At 43.1% G+C, this 15,735-nt stretch overlaps 1 non-coding gene across 1 annotated transcript; it reads right to left on the bottom strand.

Moving 5' to 3' along the window:
* Window positions 1–7,927: 7,927 nt before the first annotated feature.
* On the bottom strand, window positions 7,928–8,091 carry LOC120058608. The gene has a single exon (XR_005478051.1). It is a non-coding gene; the product is annotated as a U1 spliceosomal RNA (small nuclear RNA).
* Between the last annotated feature and the right edge of the window lie 7,644 nt (window positions 8,092–15,735).

Below are 15,735 nucleotides of genomic sequence, written 5' to 3'. Positions count from 1 at the left end.
TTCTTGCTGCCTCCAGTTCAGTAGCCATACCCGCGATATCAGGTGCGCATGTGGTCTCAATTAAATAGAGTAGGCTATAGCCTATGTATACATGGGCGGAGAATCACGGGCCAGTTATCTTTCCTAGGAAATGCACTTCCTAAATATGTCTATGTTTAGGCTATAGTTTAGTACATTGCCTAGAAATAGGCCCAAATATTGATCACCCATTTTTCTCCGTCATCCCACTCCTAAAAGGTAGACTATAAAAAATAGCTCAAGAGAAAGTGCAAGTCTCTCCAATTCTGCTCTCTTCAAACTACATATAGAATATTGTCTGATACAACCCAGAAATACTATGTAAGGGACATTTGTGAATCTGGTAATACAACGAATTTCTTACATTATGTTTGCGGATTTGATATTGCTTATAGGGCGCAAAATTGCTTGGACTAACGGCTGCAATTGAGCTGCGTTTACATACACCTAAAATAAATGCCGTAGGGTTAGGGACCAGTTCTTGCGGTAGCGGGTGGGAGTCGGCGAGTGCGGGTCGGAGCTGCATGAAGAAATCGGTCCCGCGCAGACTTCTACTGTGCACCATGACAGTGAAGCCTGTAAAATTTGAGCTGTTTATTACTGTGTCGGTGTGAAAAGTAGGGAATTAGCTAGGGAAATTGACAGATGAATAACGTTATATTGACATACTGACTAATACAACGCACATTGCACTGAAAAAACGTCATATCCATCTTCAATTGTTTGGCCGATGGTTGTATTGAGGCAAAAATAATTGCTTATGTAAGCCAACTTTTGGCCAGCTCTGTCACTAACAGTACATCAACTGGCAAAAGCTTGCCAAGTTCTTTTAGTTATGAAAAGTCGAGAGGGGATAAAACATTAACGTTACATGTAAATAGTAGCTCAAACTGCTAATAAACACTCGTTTCGTTTTTTTCTGTTAACTGCTGTTTAACTTAACTAAAGAGTAGCCAGTTTCTATTCCTTTTACAACTTGGTGAAAGAGCACAACTCGTACACTGAACAATGCTCAACTCTCTTGTCAGGTACTGGTGCAGCCAGCCTCCCAGAAGCTTTGGCTTCACACAGCCTGTCAGCCCGCTCTGTGGCGTCCAAATCGTCCTAAATCCAGTCCCATTAACAGTCCAGCCTACCCGACCACTCGGAGGCGTCCACATGGTCCTAAAGCATACCCACACATTTTGTATCACATTCCAATTATAAAACTGGGGGGAACAAAAATGCAATTTCAGAATGTGGAGGGGTCATGTCCACAGTGAAAGTTGCGCCCCTGGCTAGAGGTACTGCAATACCAGGTCGATGAGTGGACGGAGCAAACCCCTATTCCAAAAATCTATGTAATATATGGTTCCCAGATAGGGTGTGGAATCGCAACCGCCCCTTGCGGTTGAAGGCTCTATTTCGAGACGGACTCCGCATACTTTGAAATCTTCCCAAACTTTGCATCGTCTTCAGTCCAGCCCGTCGAAGAACAGGAAATTACCAAACCATAGAAGATGAAAATATGTCGGTTTCAGCGTTGGCTTTATGGGATCGCTAGCAACTTGTAAACATTTACCCATTACTATAAGTGAGTACTATTTTATTGGTAATGTTAATTATTACACATTGAATGCTAAGCCAATTATATTATATGACTGTTGCCTCCCGTTTAAGTTCATTGTGATGGAGGTCACTAGCTACAGTTGTGTCTTCAACCTAGCTTTTAGCTAGCTAACATTAGTTGCTCTGCAGTTGCTATAAAGTTGAGAAAAAAAGTAACTAAACAAAACATGTTTTATTATCACCTGAAACAATATATTTATCCTGTCTTGAATGAAAAGGTCATATTTTGAAATCTCCCAAAATAAAAGTGATCTCTAATGAGACAGACTCTCCTCAATCTTGTGTTACAAACACTACGCTTGTCTATTCAGTATGGAACACCGTTTGTGTCTTTGCGTGTCAAAAAGATACACGTCAAATAACACTAGTTGACACATCAAATAAGCTTCTTTACCAATCAGGACCTGAATATGACTCCACTTCACATAATAATTTAACACGTTCATTAATTTTGTACGTAGGAATAATTACCTGCTTAATAAGTTAATGAGGTTAGTGTAATAAATACCATTTAAAATAACACAAGCATATTGCTATTACGTTGTTATAACTAACTTCTTTCAAAACAGGGTTTCTCACAAACTCATAAGCAGATACTGAGACCCACACACACCCAAGGACAGAGGGCTGGCACAGACCTTTCATAAACACTGATAAGGCAGGAAAGGCCTTGATCAAAAGGGTGCTTGGGTCTGCATTTCACAAGATACTGAGACACACACACACCCAAGGACAGAGGGCTGACGTAAACCTTTCATAAACACTGATTAAGACAGGAACATCTACGCACACACAAAATCTCCTGTTTTAGCTGAACATTTTACAGAGACACACAGATATGTCAAAATAGGAACATCTACGCACACACCTAATCTCCTGTTTTAGCTGAACATTTCTGAAGACAAAGAACTCTACTCAGAGCCAATGGGACAGTGATACTAGCCTGAAGTGGACCTCGCCCAACTCATCAGGACCAACCAGAAGACCAGATCTACCAGACTCAACCTACTTTATTACCTGTATAAAATACATTTGCACTATGTTTCGGGGCTCTGTCTGCAGGTTCCTTACGAGCTGAATGAACGAGTCCGTGCACGCTTGTATCAGATATCTTTACCTCTGAATAAACTGCTTTTTATTATACGAATATCCACCCTGTCCAGAGTCTCTACTTCGTCTCAGTTCTCCAGTAAACTTGTGATATCAACATTAGTTACAACTGAGGATTGAAAACCTACAGGAGGGTAGCTCTCCAGGAACAGGGTTGGAGAGCCTAGGACTAATGGATCTAGTTCTTAGATCAATGCATTTGAAATTCGATAAGTCACTACAAAGGTGCAGTTTCCAGAAGTGGAGCTGTCACTTAATACAGTGGATGGGAAGCCTTATTTCATGTAGTTCTAATTAAATGATAATGGCTGAACTTAATTTGTTCTTAATGTAGGACATCAAATTATCAGATTTGGATGAGTTGGCTGCAATGTGGCAGCAGTACTTCAGTCAATATCAGCAACGGATATTGGTTATTAGTGAAGTGTCAGTAAAGTGTTTCTAAAAAAAACCTCAACCTTAACACCAAGACAAGCAATATGGATTGTATAATTTAATTTTAATGATCATTAAGTGAACAATAACAGCCAATATGGAAATACAGTGCATTTGGAAAGTATTCAGAACCCTTGACTTTTTCCACATTTTGTTACATTAGAGCCTTATTCTAAAATGTATTAAATAAATAAAAATGTAGCGTCATACCCAAGAAGACTCTATGGTGTAATTGCTGCCAAATTGTGATCAATTCAATTTTCTCCCTCTTCTTTTTGATCAAATTAACTAACCATAGCAGTATACACATGTAATGTATTTCTGTTAGAATGAACATTAATCTATTCTTTATTGTGGGTTTAAATTACAAACGGTTCTATATTTTATTATCTAAGCAAATAAAACACCCCAATCCATCCATTCTGTCCGAGAGCCAAAACAAACCATTCACACAGGGCCGGCTCCAGGCCCCTAAAACCCTCACACTTTTACAGATGCACAATTGAGAGCATCCTGTCGGGCTGTATCACTGCCTGGTACGGCAACTGCACCACCCGCAACCGCAGGGCTCTCCAGAGGGTGGTACGGTCTGCCCAATGCCTCACTGGGGGCAAACTACCTGCCCTCCAGGACACCTACAACACCCGATGTCACAGGAAGGCCAAAAAGATCATCAAGGACATCAACCACCCGAGCCACGGCCTGTTCACCCCGTTATCATCCAGAAGGGGAGGTCAGTAGAGGTGCGTCAAAGCTGGGACCGAAAGACTGAAAAACAGCTTCTATCTCAAGGCCATCATAAGCCATCACTAGCTGGCTTCCACGCAACCCTGCACCTTAGAGGCTGCTGCCCTATATACATACACTTGGAATCACTGGCCATAATAATGGAACACTAGTCACTTTAATAATGTTTACATACTGCTTTACTCATCTCATATGTATATACTGTATTTTAGTCTACTGTATTTTAGTCAATGCCACTCCGACATTGATTTGTGAGTATTGTTGTGAATTGTTAGATACTACTGCACTGTTGGAGCTAGGAACAAACATTTCACTACACCCACAATAACATATGCTAAATATGTGTATGTGACCAATAACATTTGATTTGATAAGCAGTCACTTAGGGCCCCGACCAAAAAATCTATACAAGAATATATTTTTATATATAAAACTAGGAACTCAGTCGGGGTCTCAACTTCCTGTTGAGAGTTAAAATAGTAGAATACACCAGATCACTGACAGTCACTGACAGTCACTCAATTGTCCATGTCAGCTAACAATTTTTTGATTTGTAAATTAGTCAATTGATTTTGTTAGCCGCTCTCACTCAGATATCATTAGCATGGCATAAGTCTTGGGAAAATTTGTAGAATTGCAGGAAATTAGCTTTAGAACTGCAGATTTTCTCTCTACCCCATGGCAAAATGAATAGAATTGCATGAAATGTATTATAAAATTGCTAAGCTTCTCTTTGCCCCATGGCAAAATGTGTAGAATTGCAGGGGGGAAAAATGTATCCGCCGTCAAGAGGGGGGCCACTAAAATGTTTTGACTGCAAGGTGGGAGAGCCGCACAACAAAATCTTGCTTAAGAAGTCTGCATGCTTCCCAGCTGAATCAGTTCGGAAGAGTTCTTGCATACATTATGATTACATTTTGTGACATTTTTGTTCGTTTTGGACTTCGGTGAGGGATTTTTGGGCCACATGTTTTCTGGAGGCAAGTCAAAGTTGGTTGCGGAAGTCTTGTTGTGGTTAATTTCTTTACTATCAAATGAGGAGAGACAAACTTATCACACAAGTCAGAGTTATACTTAAACTAAATCTTTATTCACTTATTAATAAAGGAGCAGGTCAATACAACACACACATTTCCTCCCCCCCCCCATTTTATTTCACCTTTATTTAACCAGGTAGGCTAGTTGAGAACAAGTTCTCATTTACAACTGCGACCTGGCCAAGATAAAGCAAAGCAGTGCGACACAAACAACAACACAGAGTTACACATGGAATAAACAAACATACAGTCAATAATACAATATAGAAAGTCTATATACAGTGTGTGCAAATGAGGTAGGATAAGGGGGGTGAGGCAATAAATAGACCGTAGTGGCGAAATTATTACAGTATGGCAAATTAAACACCGGGCTGATAGATGTGCAGAAGATGAGTGTGCAAGTAGCGATACTGGGGTGCAAAGGAGCAAAATGAATAACAATATGGTGATGAGGCATGGGCTGTTTACAGATGTTTACAGATTGGATATGTAGAGGTGCAGTGATCTGTGAACTGCTCTGACAATTGGAGCTTAAAGCTAGTGAGGGAGATATGAGTCTCCAGCTTTAGTGATTTTTGCAGTTCGTTCCAGCCATTGGCAGCAGAGAACTGGAAGGAAAGGTGGCAGAAGGAGGAATTGGCTTTGGGGGTGACCAGTGAAATATACCTGCTGGAGAGCGTGCTGCGGGTGGGTGCTGCTATGGTGACCAATGAGCTGAGCTGAGATAAGGCGGGGCTTTACCTAGCAACGACTTATCGATGACCTGGAGCCAGTGGGTTTGGCGACGGATATGAAGCGAGGGCCAGCCAACGAGAGCATACAGGTCGCAGTGGTGGGTAGTATATGGGGCTTTGGTGACAAAACGGATGGCACTGTGATAGACTGCATCCAATTTGCTGAGTAGAGTGTTGGAGGCTATTTTGTAAATGACATCGCCGAAGTCAAGGATCGGTAGGATAGTCATTTTTACGAGGGTATGTTTGTCAGCATGAGTGAAGGATTCTTTGTTGCGAAATAGGAAGCCGATTCTATATTTAATTTTGGATTGGAGATGCTTAATGTGAGTCTGGAAGGAGAGTTTACAGTCTAACCAGACACCTATGTATTTGTAGTTGTCCACATATTCTAAGTCAGAACCGTCCAGAGTGGTGATGCTGGACGGGTGGGTAGGTGTGGGCAGCGATCGGTTGAAGAGCATGCATTTAGTGTTGTTTGCATTTAAGAGCAGTTGGAGGCCACGGAAGGAGAGTTGTATGGCATTGAAGCTTGTCTGGAGGTTAGTTAACAGTGTCCAAAGAAGGGCCAGAAGTATACAGAATGGTGTCGTCTGCATAGAGGTGTATCAGATAATCACCAGCAGCAAGAGCGACATCATTGATGTATACAGAGAAAAGAGTCGGCCCGAGGATTGAACCGTGGCACCCCCATAGAGACTCCGGACAACAGGTCCTCCGATTTGACACACTGAACTCTGTCTGAGAAGTAGTTGGTGAACCAGACGAGGCAGTCATTTGAGAAACCAAGGCTGTTGAGTCTGCCGATAAGAATGTGGTGATTGACAGAGTCGAAAGCTTTGGCCAGGTCGATGAATACAGCTGCACAGTATTGTATCTTATCGATGGCGGTTATGATATCGTTTAGGACCTTGAGCATGGCTGAGGTGCACCCATGACCAGCTCGGAAACCAGATTGCATAGCGGAGAAGGTACGATGGGATTCGAAATGGTTGGTGATCTGTTTGTTAACTTGGCTTTCGAAGACCTTAGAAAGGCAGGGTATGATAGATATAGGTCTGTAGCAGTTTGGGTCTAGAGTGTCTCCCCCTTTGAAGAGGTGGATGACCGTGGCAGCTTTCCAATCTTTGGGGATCTCAGACGATACGAAAGAGAGGTTGAACAAGCTAGTAATAGGGGTTGCAACAATTTCGGCGGATAATTTTAGGAAGAGAGGGTCCAGACTGTCTAGCCCTGCTGATTTGTAGGTCATCTTTCCCAGGTACCTAAAAGAACAGAAGCAATAACTCATGCTCTGGAATGCGGTCTCTTTAAGTTTTATCACCCAAAAGACATCATAAATCTTCTGTCAGTGTTTAATCTCCCAGAGGCCCACTTTCAGTTCACACAGACACACTAGAGTTATAATAACCCTCTATTATGTTGTATAAAACAACCATTTTATGCAATAAAAGTATTATAACAGTCTACACCCATTCGTCGATGATTGGTCAACAGTAGGGATTCTTCAATAAAGTTTTTGTCATTCAAGGAGAGACGACTCACTTTCATGCACATTTTTTAATTGAGAAATACTGCATCAAACACTTCCTCAAAATGGTCAGAATTAATCTTAAGAAAACTCAAGAAATCTGTCATTCATTTGGACATTTTTGCTGTGGAGTTCTTAGTCGCGCAATTGTACATCTAACTAAGATATCAGACAGACAGACGTAAGATGTAAAATTACGTGACTAAGAACTGCAAAAATGTCAACATGAATGACTCATTTCTTGAGTTATCTTCGATTAATTGACTATTTTGAGGAAGCTACAGCGACTCAAAATGGACAAACAGTACTATTGCTGCTTCTTTCTCGTTTTTCAAGCAACGGTCTTTTAAGGGAGTATGCGAGCACTCTTTTGGATCGCTTCGCGCCAGCCGAACTGAAGCATGAGGGCCCCCAAAAGGCTATGACCGGCCCTGCATTCACAAGTAGAAGTTGTCCCATATATTATCAGCACATTATAGGCATTTAAACCAGTGCTACAATAACAAATCACAGACATTCGGCCTATTCCGAAGAGAAAAATGAATCTACAGTGGTAGTAGTAGGACTAGTTTGCTTTGAAATCCGTAATTCTGAAAGCATTCATCCGATGAAGAAGGAAAGGCAAATGCAGACATTAGATAGCTCATCTCATCTTCGATCATCATGCAGTGACAAACTTCAATAGCATTGTTATTAGACAGCAAAATCAGGGGAGAGCGCGAACGCAGTCCCCAACTACCAGAAATTATGCAATCGAGATTTCCACATTTGAGAAATTCGCAGTGGTCAGCACAGCCGGAGTGCAATGGCTGAGCCTCACCCTGGGTGAACCGCCTTCTTGATCAAGGTATCTCCCTTGCCAGGTAAGTATGAGTTGTACACATCGGTGGAGGAGTACTGATTCTAGTGCAAATGTTTTTGGGTAATGGTTATCACTTTGGCCCCTGATAATAAGGCATCATATCGACCAAGGTTTAATCACGTTTATGAATACAGTTGTGGAGAGAGCGGTGGAGAAGCGATGCATTTTGTTTTACTTGGTTATATCACTGTCCGCCTCTTTTCCCATCATGCAACACGGTAGAAATTATCTTTACGTTGACGTTTTAATATCTACACATCTGTCTGATATCACAAAAGTATGCGATGTACCAAAATGCTGAAATCACGTTCGTGCACATATAGCCAAACGAATGACACCAACTATTTCTGGTGTTTCGTAGCATTCCAGGAATTGTAGGTATTTCGTCGTTTTCTGAAGCTTGTGTTCTGCGCTCAGTAAAACATGTTGCAATTACACCATTGACCACTGGGTGGTTTACGAACCCCAGAATATTTTTCATAATTTGAATACTGAGTAATTTAGCTGGCCCAATCTTCTGTTTCGTTGTTGCAATAAAATGTTCACTAGGCCGATATTTTTGTGCAATGTCATTGCAAAGAGCCAACAATTTGATTGCGAGTAGATCAAATATTTTCAAACAAGGGACAATGTCTGATTGTTTTTACTTTCAACACTGTTATATCCCCGGGTAGGGAGTGCACCGCTCCTGGAGGTACTGGATTTGTGAAAATAACAGACAAAACCAATGACTTCTGACAATACATTAATATCAGCAGTCTGTCAACAGTTCACCATCTAGCTATCATACAGCACTTTTGTTTTAGCATTAACTGAAACAATAAGAATAAACTCAAAAGGGACACTGCAAACAAAGGATGCCTATTCCCATAATCAGTTTAATATCGAAGTATTACTGTGCATGTAAACATATTTGTAAATAACCTCACAATGTTAAACAAATGCGACCGAGGTAAAGACAGATTCAGGTTGGATATTCAATGGATATTTGTGCTTTCAAACCTCAATAGCTTTCAAACCACTTGAGCCACAGACTCCAAATAAGTGTCATGATGTTGGAAAAATTGCACAAGTCTTATTTCCACATTTTGGATATGTCCAAAGCTAATAAACATGTGGAAATGTGAGCAGCATTTTGTATTCCTAGTTGAATTAGTTAGGGAGCGTAAACAAAGTACAAACTTTTTTTACATATGAATTTCAATAGCTCCTTGGTCATGTGACCTACTGACTTCAAACAAGGTTCAGAACGTACACTCAGTGGGCCTACACGTTGCACACCCGTTAGTTTGTTCATTTTCATGTCACACATTTTTACATACATTTTTCAAACTTAATAATTCCCATAGCTCCTTGGTCATGTGACCTACTGGACTCAAACAAGGTTCAGAATGTACACTCAGTGGGCCTACACGCTGCACACCCGTTAGTTTGTCCATTTTAATCTCACAAGATTTTAAATAATTTTTTCAAACTTTCTAATTTGTGACCTACTGACCTCAAACTACTTTCAGAATGTCCACTGACTGGTGGAGACGGGCGCCGTGAGGCGTCCAGTGCGGTGAAACAACCGATCCCGGAGAAGTTGGCGGAAGCCCCGGGGAGAGTTCTCTTTTCTTTGTGAAGGGATAGGCGCCCTGGAATGGGTTTGCCCCAAGAGAGGGGCCCAAGCCCTGGAAAGCGTTGCGGTTCTGGTGGCGTCCGGTGAGCTCTCGCTGGCCCTTGAAAATCTGGGGGAGAGGGTGTAAATCTCGCACCGGGCCATACCCATATACGCAGCAGGTCTCCAAGGTGAACATCCTCTGGCATGTTAGAACAATGTAGGTAAGGGAAGTCGGCAAGTCAGATCGTAACTTCGGGATAAGGACTGGGTCGGTCGGGCTGAGGTGTGAAGCGGGGCTTGAGCCGCAGCTGGGGGAGCAGTTGCTCTGTCGGCCTCCTCTTGCCACCATTGGAAGTTCGTTGAGCAGCCCATCTCGCGGTATATCGTGCATGGTCTCGCAAGGGGCTACGTGCGGGGGTTCGTCGGGGTGGTGTCCGTCAGTGTGCCGAAAGAGGACCGGGGGAGGTTCTCGCTACGGCGCTTGCCGGCCCCGTTCGCGCTGGGTCACCAGTGGGTTGCATCGGCCAGCGCCTAGCAGCTTACTTAGAACTGGTGCGGACCAGGGGAATCCGACTGTTTAATTAAAACAAAGCATTGCGAAGGACCGAGCTGGGTGTTGACGCGATGTGATTTCTGCCCAGTGCTCTGAATGTCAAAGTTAATAAATTCAATGATGCGCTGGTAAACAGAGGGAGTAACTATAACTCTCTTAAGGAGTCCTTAGCCTTAGTAAGGGAGATAATGAGGTAGCCCTATAGCAGGGCTCTTCCAATCCCTCCCTGTATGTCACCTGTTTACAGGTGTCGCTAACGATGCAATCCAAACAGGAGTTACCTCGGGACTAGTCCGCACTCAGAGAGTCCTGCAGATGGTGACAGCTGTTGATCATTAAACGGAAGGCGGCAGTCGGTCCTGGAATATGGGGCTTTCGGTCAAGCATGAAAATGTGAGGGCTGTTCCACCAGACTCAATGATTTGCCGCGGGGCTCTTGTAAATTAATCCTGACCTTGACAGGAAGCCAATCAGAGAATGATGGCTCGAACGCATCCCTGGCTTTGGCTGTGAAGGGGGAGTTGTCCTGGGAGACGGCTGATGAAAGTGTCCTACTGGCATCAGTCTGATCACAGAGCGGCTGTGGTGAAACGTTTAAACACGCGTACCCCGTATACTTAACTAACTCTAAACCGCGAAGGTTTGAATCGAATGCTGGCTTCGGCTGGACCCGCTAACAGTGGAGCACTAAATAGAGATGGAATGTGCTTAGCGGTTATGGACACTGCCAGGTCTCAGGTCCGCCTGGGTGCGGGACTCTACACATTCTATGTGGGAGCTCTTCTTGCCGCCCCTCTCCTGATGCGCACTGCATGTTTGTGGGGAACCTGGTGCTAAAATCACTCGTAGACGACCTGATTCTGGGTCAGGGTTTCGTACGTAGCAGAGCAGCACACTCGCTGCGATCTATTGAAAGTCAGCACTCGGTCCAAGCTTTTGACGGGGACGGAAAGCATCTTCCTCCACCATCCTTCTTTACTTATGGGTTACCAGGTGCACGCAGAAGGGCCAGGGTCCAGAAGCCAGACACAGAATGTGAGAGAGCCCAGGCAGGCGGGTAGAAGGCATAAGACATTGACATGGGGCTCTGGATAGGTAGGGGACTAGGTGGTGGTCGCCCATCTGCCGGGGCCCGTCCTCTGGTGGCACTGTGAGTCAGGTTGGGACTCGCTGTAGAAGTTAAAGGGTCACCAGGTGCACAAGGAGGCCTCCATCAAGGCGAGGGGAACTCAGAGTCTGAGCAGGGGCAGCCGGACTCGGGGTTGGAGTGGGGACTTAGTCTCTGAGTGGAATAAAGCGGGCGGGTCACGAGGTGCACAGAGCCCGTTTCAGGTTACCAGGCGCACAGAGTCTGTTTTGGGTTACCAGGTGCATGTGGTTCCTGACAGCAGGAATATAGACGTCTTAGTGTCCGGGGAGGGGTGCGGGTGCCCCGGTTCACCTGGTGGGCAAGGTTATGGAGATGGCTGAGCCCCGGCCGGGATGCGGTGATGAGTGATGCCCAGTGAGAGGGGTGTTGACTGGGAAGGGAGAGTAGGTGTGGAGGCCTGGAGGTCTGTAGTTCCAGGGAGTAAGCTATACACTCTCAGGCCCAGGGAGAGGGCAGGCAGGCGGGCAGGGAGTGTAGGCCTAGAGGCCTGGAGTCAGAGGTCACCAGGTCAATGGGGGCCTGCCTGGAGGTCAGGAAGGCCTTAGGGAGAAGGCCCAAGTGAATAGGTGTGTGAGTAACACTGTCCGTCAGGGTAACAGAGCAGGCATTTCATGTAAAGTCATGTGAGATGAAAATGGACAAACAAAAGGGTGTGCCATGTATAAGGCTAGTCAGTGGATATTCTGAAAGTAGTTTAAGGGTTGTAGGTCACATGACCAGGGAACTAATGAAATTTAAAAAGTAAAAGAATTCATGTAAAACCACATGAGATGAAAATGAACAAACTAAAGGGTGTGCAATGTGTAGGCCAACTGTGTGTACATTCTGAACCTTGGTTGAGTTCAGAATGACCAAGGAGCTATTGAAATTAGAAAGTTTGAAAAAGTCATGTAAAACCTTATGAGATGAAAATGGACAAACTAAAGAGTGTGCTATATAGAAGGGTAGTCAGTGGACATTCTGAACCTTGGTTGGGGACAGGTCACATGACCAAGAAGCTATTGAAATTCAAAAGTTTGAAAAATTAATGTAAAAACGTGTGAGATAAATTGATAAACTAAAGGGTGTGCAATGTGTAGGCCCACTGAGTGTACATTCTGAACCTTGATTGAGATCATTAGGTTACATGACCAAGGAGTTATTGAAATTCAAATGTAAAAAAGTTTGTACTTTGTTTACGCTCCCTATCTAATTCAACTAGGAATACAAAATGCTGCTCACATTTCCACGTTTATTATCTTTGGAAAGCGAATTAATGTCCAAATCGTGAAAATAAGGCCTGTGCAATGTTGTGCGCAATTTTTCCAACATCATGATACTTATTTGCAGTCTGTGGCTCAAGTGGTTTGAAAGCTATTGAGGTTTGAAAGCGCAAATATCCATTGAATATCCCATTTTAAACTGTCTTTACCTTGGTACAACTGCAGGGGTTCAGCCACAAGTTTGGTTTGTTTACAAATCGAATGCATATAGCATGTTCAATCTGTAAACTTTGACAAACAGGCAACACTCACATTTCTGTAGCTATGTTATAACTAAATGCATCGATTTAGTGCATGTTTATCAGCTTAATGCCCCCGTTCACATGCTAGTCCAAACTAAGGTCCGCGGTGGGTCTGTGTAAATTATGCGATTTGTGATTTCATGGGGAGCAACAGGCAGGTAGAGTGGGGCCAGGTGAGATTGGGCCAGGCACATCCAGGTGTAAGTAAAAATACCCGGAAAGCCAACAAATAAAACACAGTAGAAAATATACTGATGAAAATCCTGGTTCTTTCAATCACATTCATGTCTCTACTCAGCCTGTCTTCCTCCCTTTCTATCTGTCTTGATTTGACTTATCACTAGTGAAGTGCCACATTGTATCAAATCAATCAACTGGATCTGTTCCGAAGCTGTCTTTTGCGAACAGGAAACATTTGATCAACTAGCCTATTCCAGGTCCAGAGTTCCCTGCGCCAGTGAGCTCGGTACAGACAGCTGTTTTTGCACAAGGGAAAAAAAGGTATTTTATGATGTTTCCGCTTTGTGAGGTGAATAAAAAATGACTGAGAAGCTCAGCCTATTAGTGGTGACTAGTGTCCACTGTACGTATACTTCGTATTTTGGAGAATTTAGTTCGTCAAACGGGAACTTTTGACATACTAACTATATCCATACTATGACCAATAAGCATACTATATACTAAATTAACGTCACTAATAGTACGGTTAGTATAAGTATTCGAACACAGCTGAAGACAATCAGAAATCATTTAAAAAATGTTTTATATATATTGTAATGAAACAGCAGGGAGCAGGTCTCGAACCCTCGACCTTCTAGCCCGAGGTCCGGCGCGCTATCGACTGTGCCGCAAAAGCATGCTCGAGCGGCAGAGCTACTCACTCGAGGAGGGTTGCCATGTTCCCGGTTTCACTGACATATTGGACTACCTTAAACGATGAGGGCCGGGGCCAATGCTGTTGGTGGCTAACGTAAACTCACGTAAACTCGTACATCGCCTTGGTCCGTACAATTGACCTTATTTTAGGGCCCCAAAAACGTAATACTTCCAGATCAACTGTAATTTCAATACCATTGTAAAGCACAATTTCTCCCCTTTTCAACAGAATTCATGCCGAGACCTTCACGCTGCCCGTTTCTACATAATTCAAGAAGGCAATGAGCTCCTTCGGGTCTTTTTAAACATAGAGGGTGGGGAAGCGAAACTAATGCGTTATAGTGAGAAGGACAGATGTCGTGTGGGAAAATTGCTTTTTTCACTCGATCTGTCCAACTTATCACCTTATCGCCTCTAAAATGTAAATAAAACACGATAAAGAGTTTATATAATGTGTCATTACATACCTATTTGAAGGTTTGTGTCGAATTTGAATCGGGTTTTTAGGGCATTGTGAGGGTTGAAAATATGCTTGGCCTATCATAGGGGTGTCTGTGTGTGCTGGAAGTAACATTTTGCAACATATGGTGTGACTAGCGGGAAGGCTGTGGTTAACCTTGAGCGGGAACAGTATGTTAAATGAGGACACATACATAGAAAACAATGTTGCAAGGCGGGAACAGTATGTTGAGCTATTGACACGTGCATAGAAAACAATGAGGTAATCTGCAACGCCGGACAGCTGGAGCGCCTGGGGGCTGGGACCAGCCTGTGCGCCAACGATAGGCTGAGTAAGTCTAAACCACACTCAGCCTCTACTCTGACAGGCCAGCTCAGAAGCGGGAACTATTTCTGTCAGAATATATAAGAAGAACTTTGTAAGAATAAGTTAGTTCTCTGTTCTGCCCTGCGAGGTGTTACAGTGAACCTGTATATATGAAAATTGCATTTACCATTTATCGCTTGACTAATAATAAAAAACATAGAAGATTCTCAGTGACTCTGCATCAAGCATCACATTTATCCTGATACCAGATTTGATTGACACAACCCTAACAGGCGGTGCTAAAGTGATCTTAGAAGTAAACAGCGGCTTTGAGAATGATGATCGCATGCAATGACGAAAAAAATGACTAGGTATCCCCCCCTTACCCCCGTCACTGTCCATTTCTTGTTTTTAAACGATGAGAGAAGTGCTACACCTGGTGGAGAGAGATTGTAAGACAGAAATAGTTGCTTTATGCGTGCTGTACGTTACGACATGACACGTCAAGATGTAATGGAGGGTCCGTTTTTTCAACTTTCCTCCAATACTGTAGAGCCATTACTATGTCGATCAACGCTTGAATAGAAACCTAGTTCACACCCCCCATTTTGAAGTCAACACAGTCGATACAGTCCCATTAGTTTTCTTTGTAGCCCCGTTTGAATGTCGCGGTTACGCACATTTGTACGGAATGGGGTGAGTTTACGTTAGCTGACCATCTTGCTCAATATCCTAGTGGCATGTTAGCTAAAACTCTTAAAATATTAGCCTAGCTAGCTAGCTAAACAATGTAAGTTATCTATATTCAGATTTCATACCAGTATTCACCTAGCCCTAGTAGCTATTTCCAAATCATTGTTTGATATTCATGTTGCTCATTAAAACGCAAGCACAATAGCTTTTTACATTTTTGAAATTTTTCTTTTACAAGTAGCAATCACTTGTACCCCCTCTGCTTACCTCATCAGACCGGCAGTGGGAGGCTCCAGGTGAGCTGTTATGAAAAGGTTATAACCACTCCCTACTGAATAAACTTAATTCCAGATTCTCAGGATTTTAACAAATTTATAAAATATAGACAAACAGTATTTAAATTGTACAGATATACTTTTTTTGCCAGACAGCCAGCCTTTTATGTGCATCCAATCTTCAACTTGGCCCATTTGTAATGTTCAGTAAAAAAGTGAATAAGCTTAATTCC

Source organism: Salvelinus namaycush, chromosome 13, assembly GCF_016432855.1.
Source record: "Salvelinus namaycush isolate Seneca chromosome 13, SaNama_1.0, whole genome shotgun sequence".
Classification (NCBI taxonomy): Eukaryota; Metazoa; Chordata; class Actinopteri; order Salmoniformes; family Salmonidae; genus Salvelinus; species Salvelinus namaycush.
Note: the sequence above shows the minus strand (reverse complement) of the source record. Positions and strands in the feature narration are given on the sequence as shown.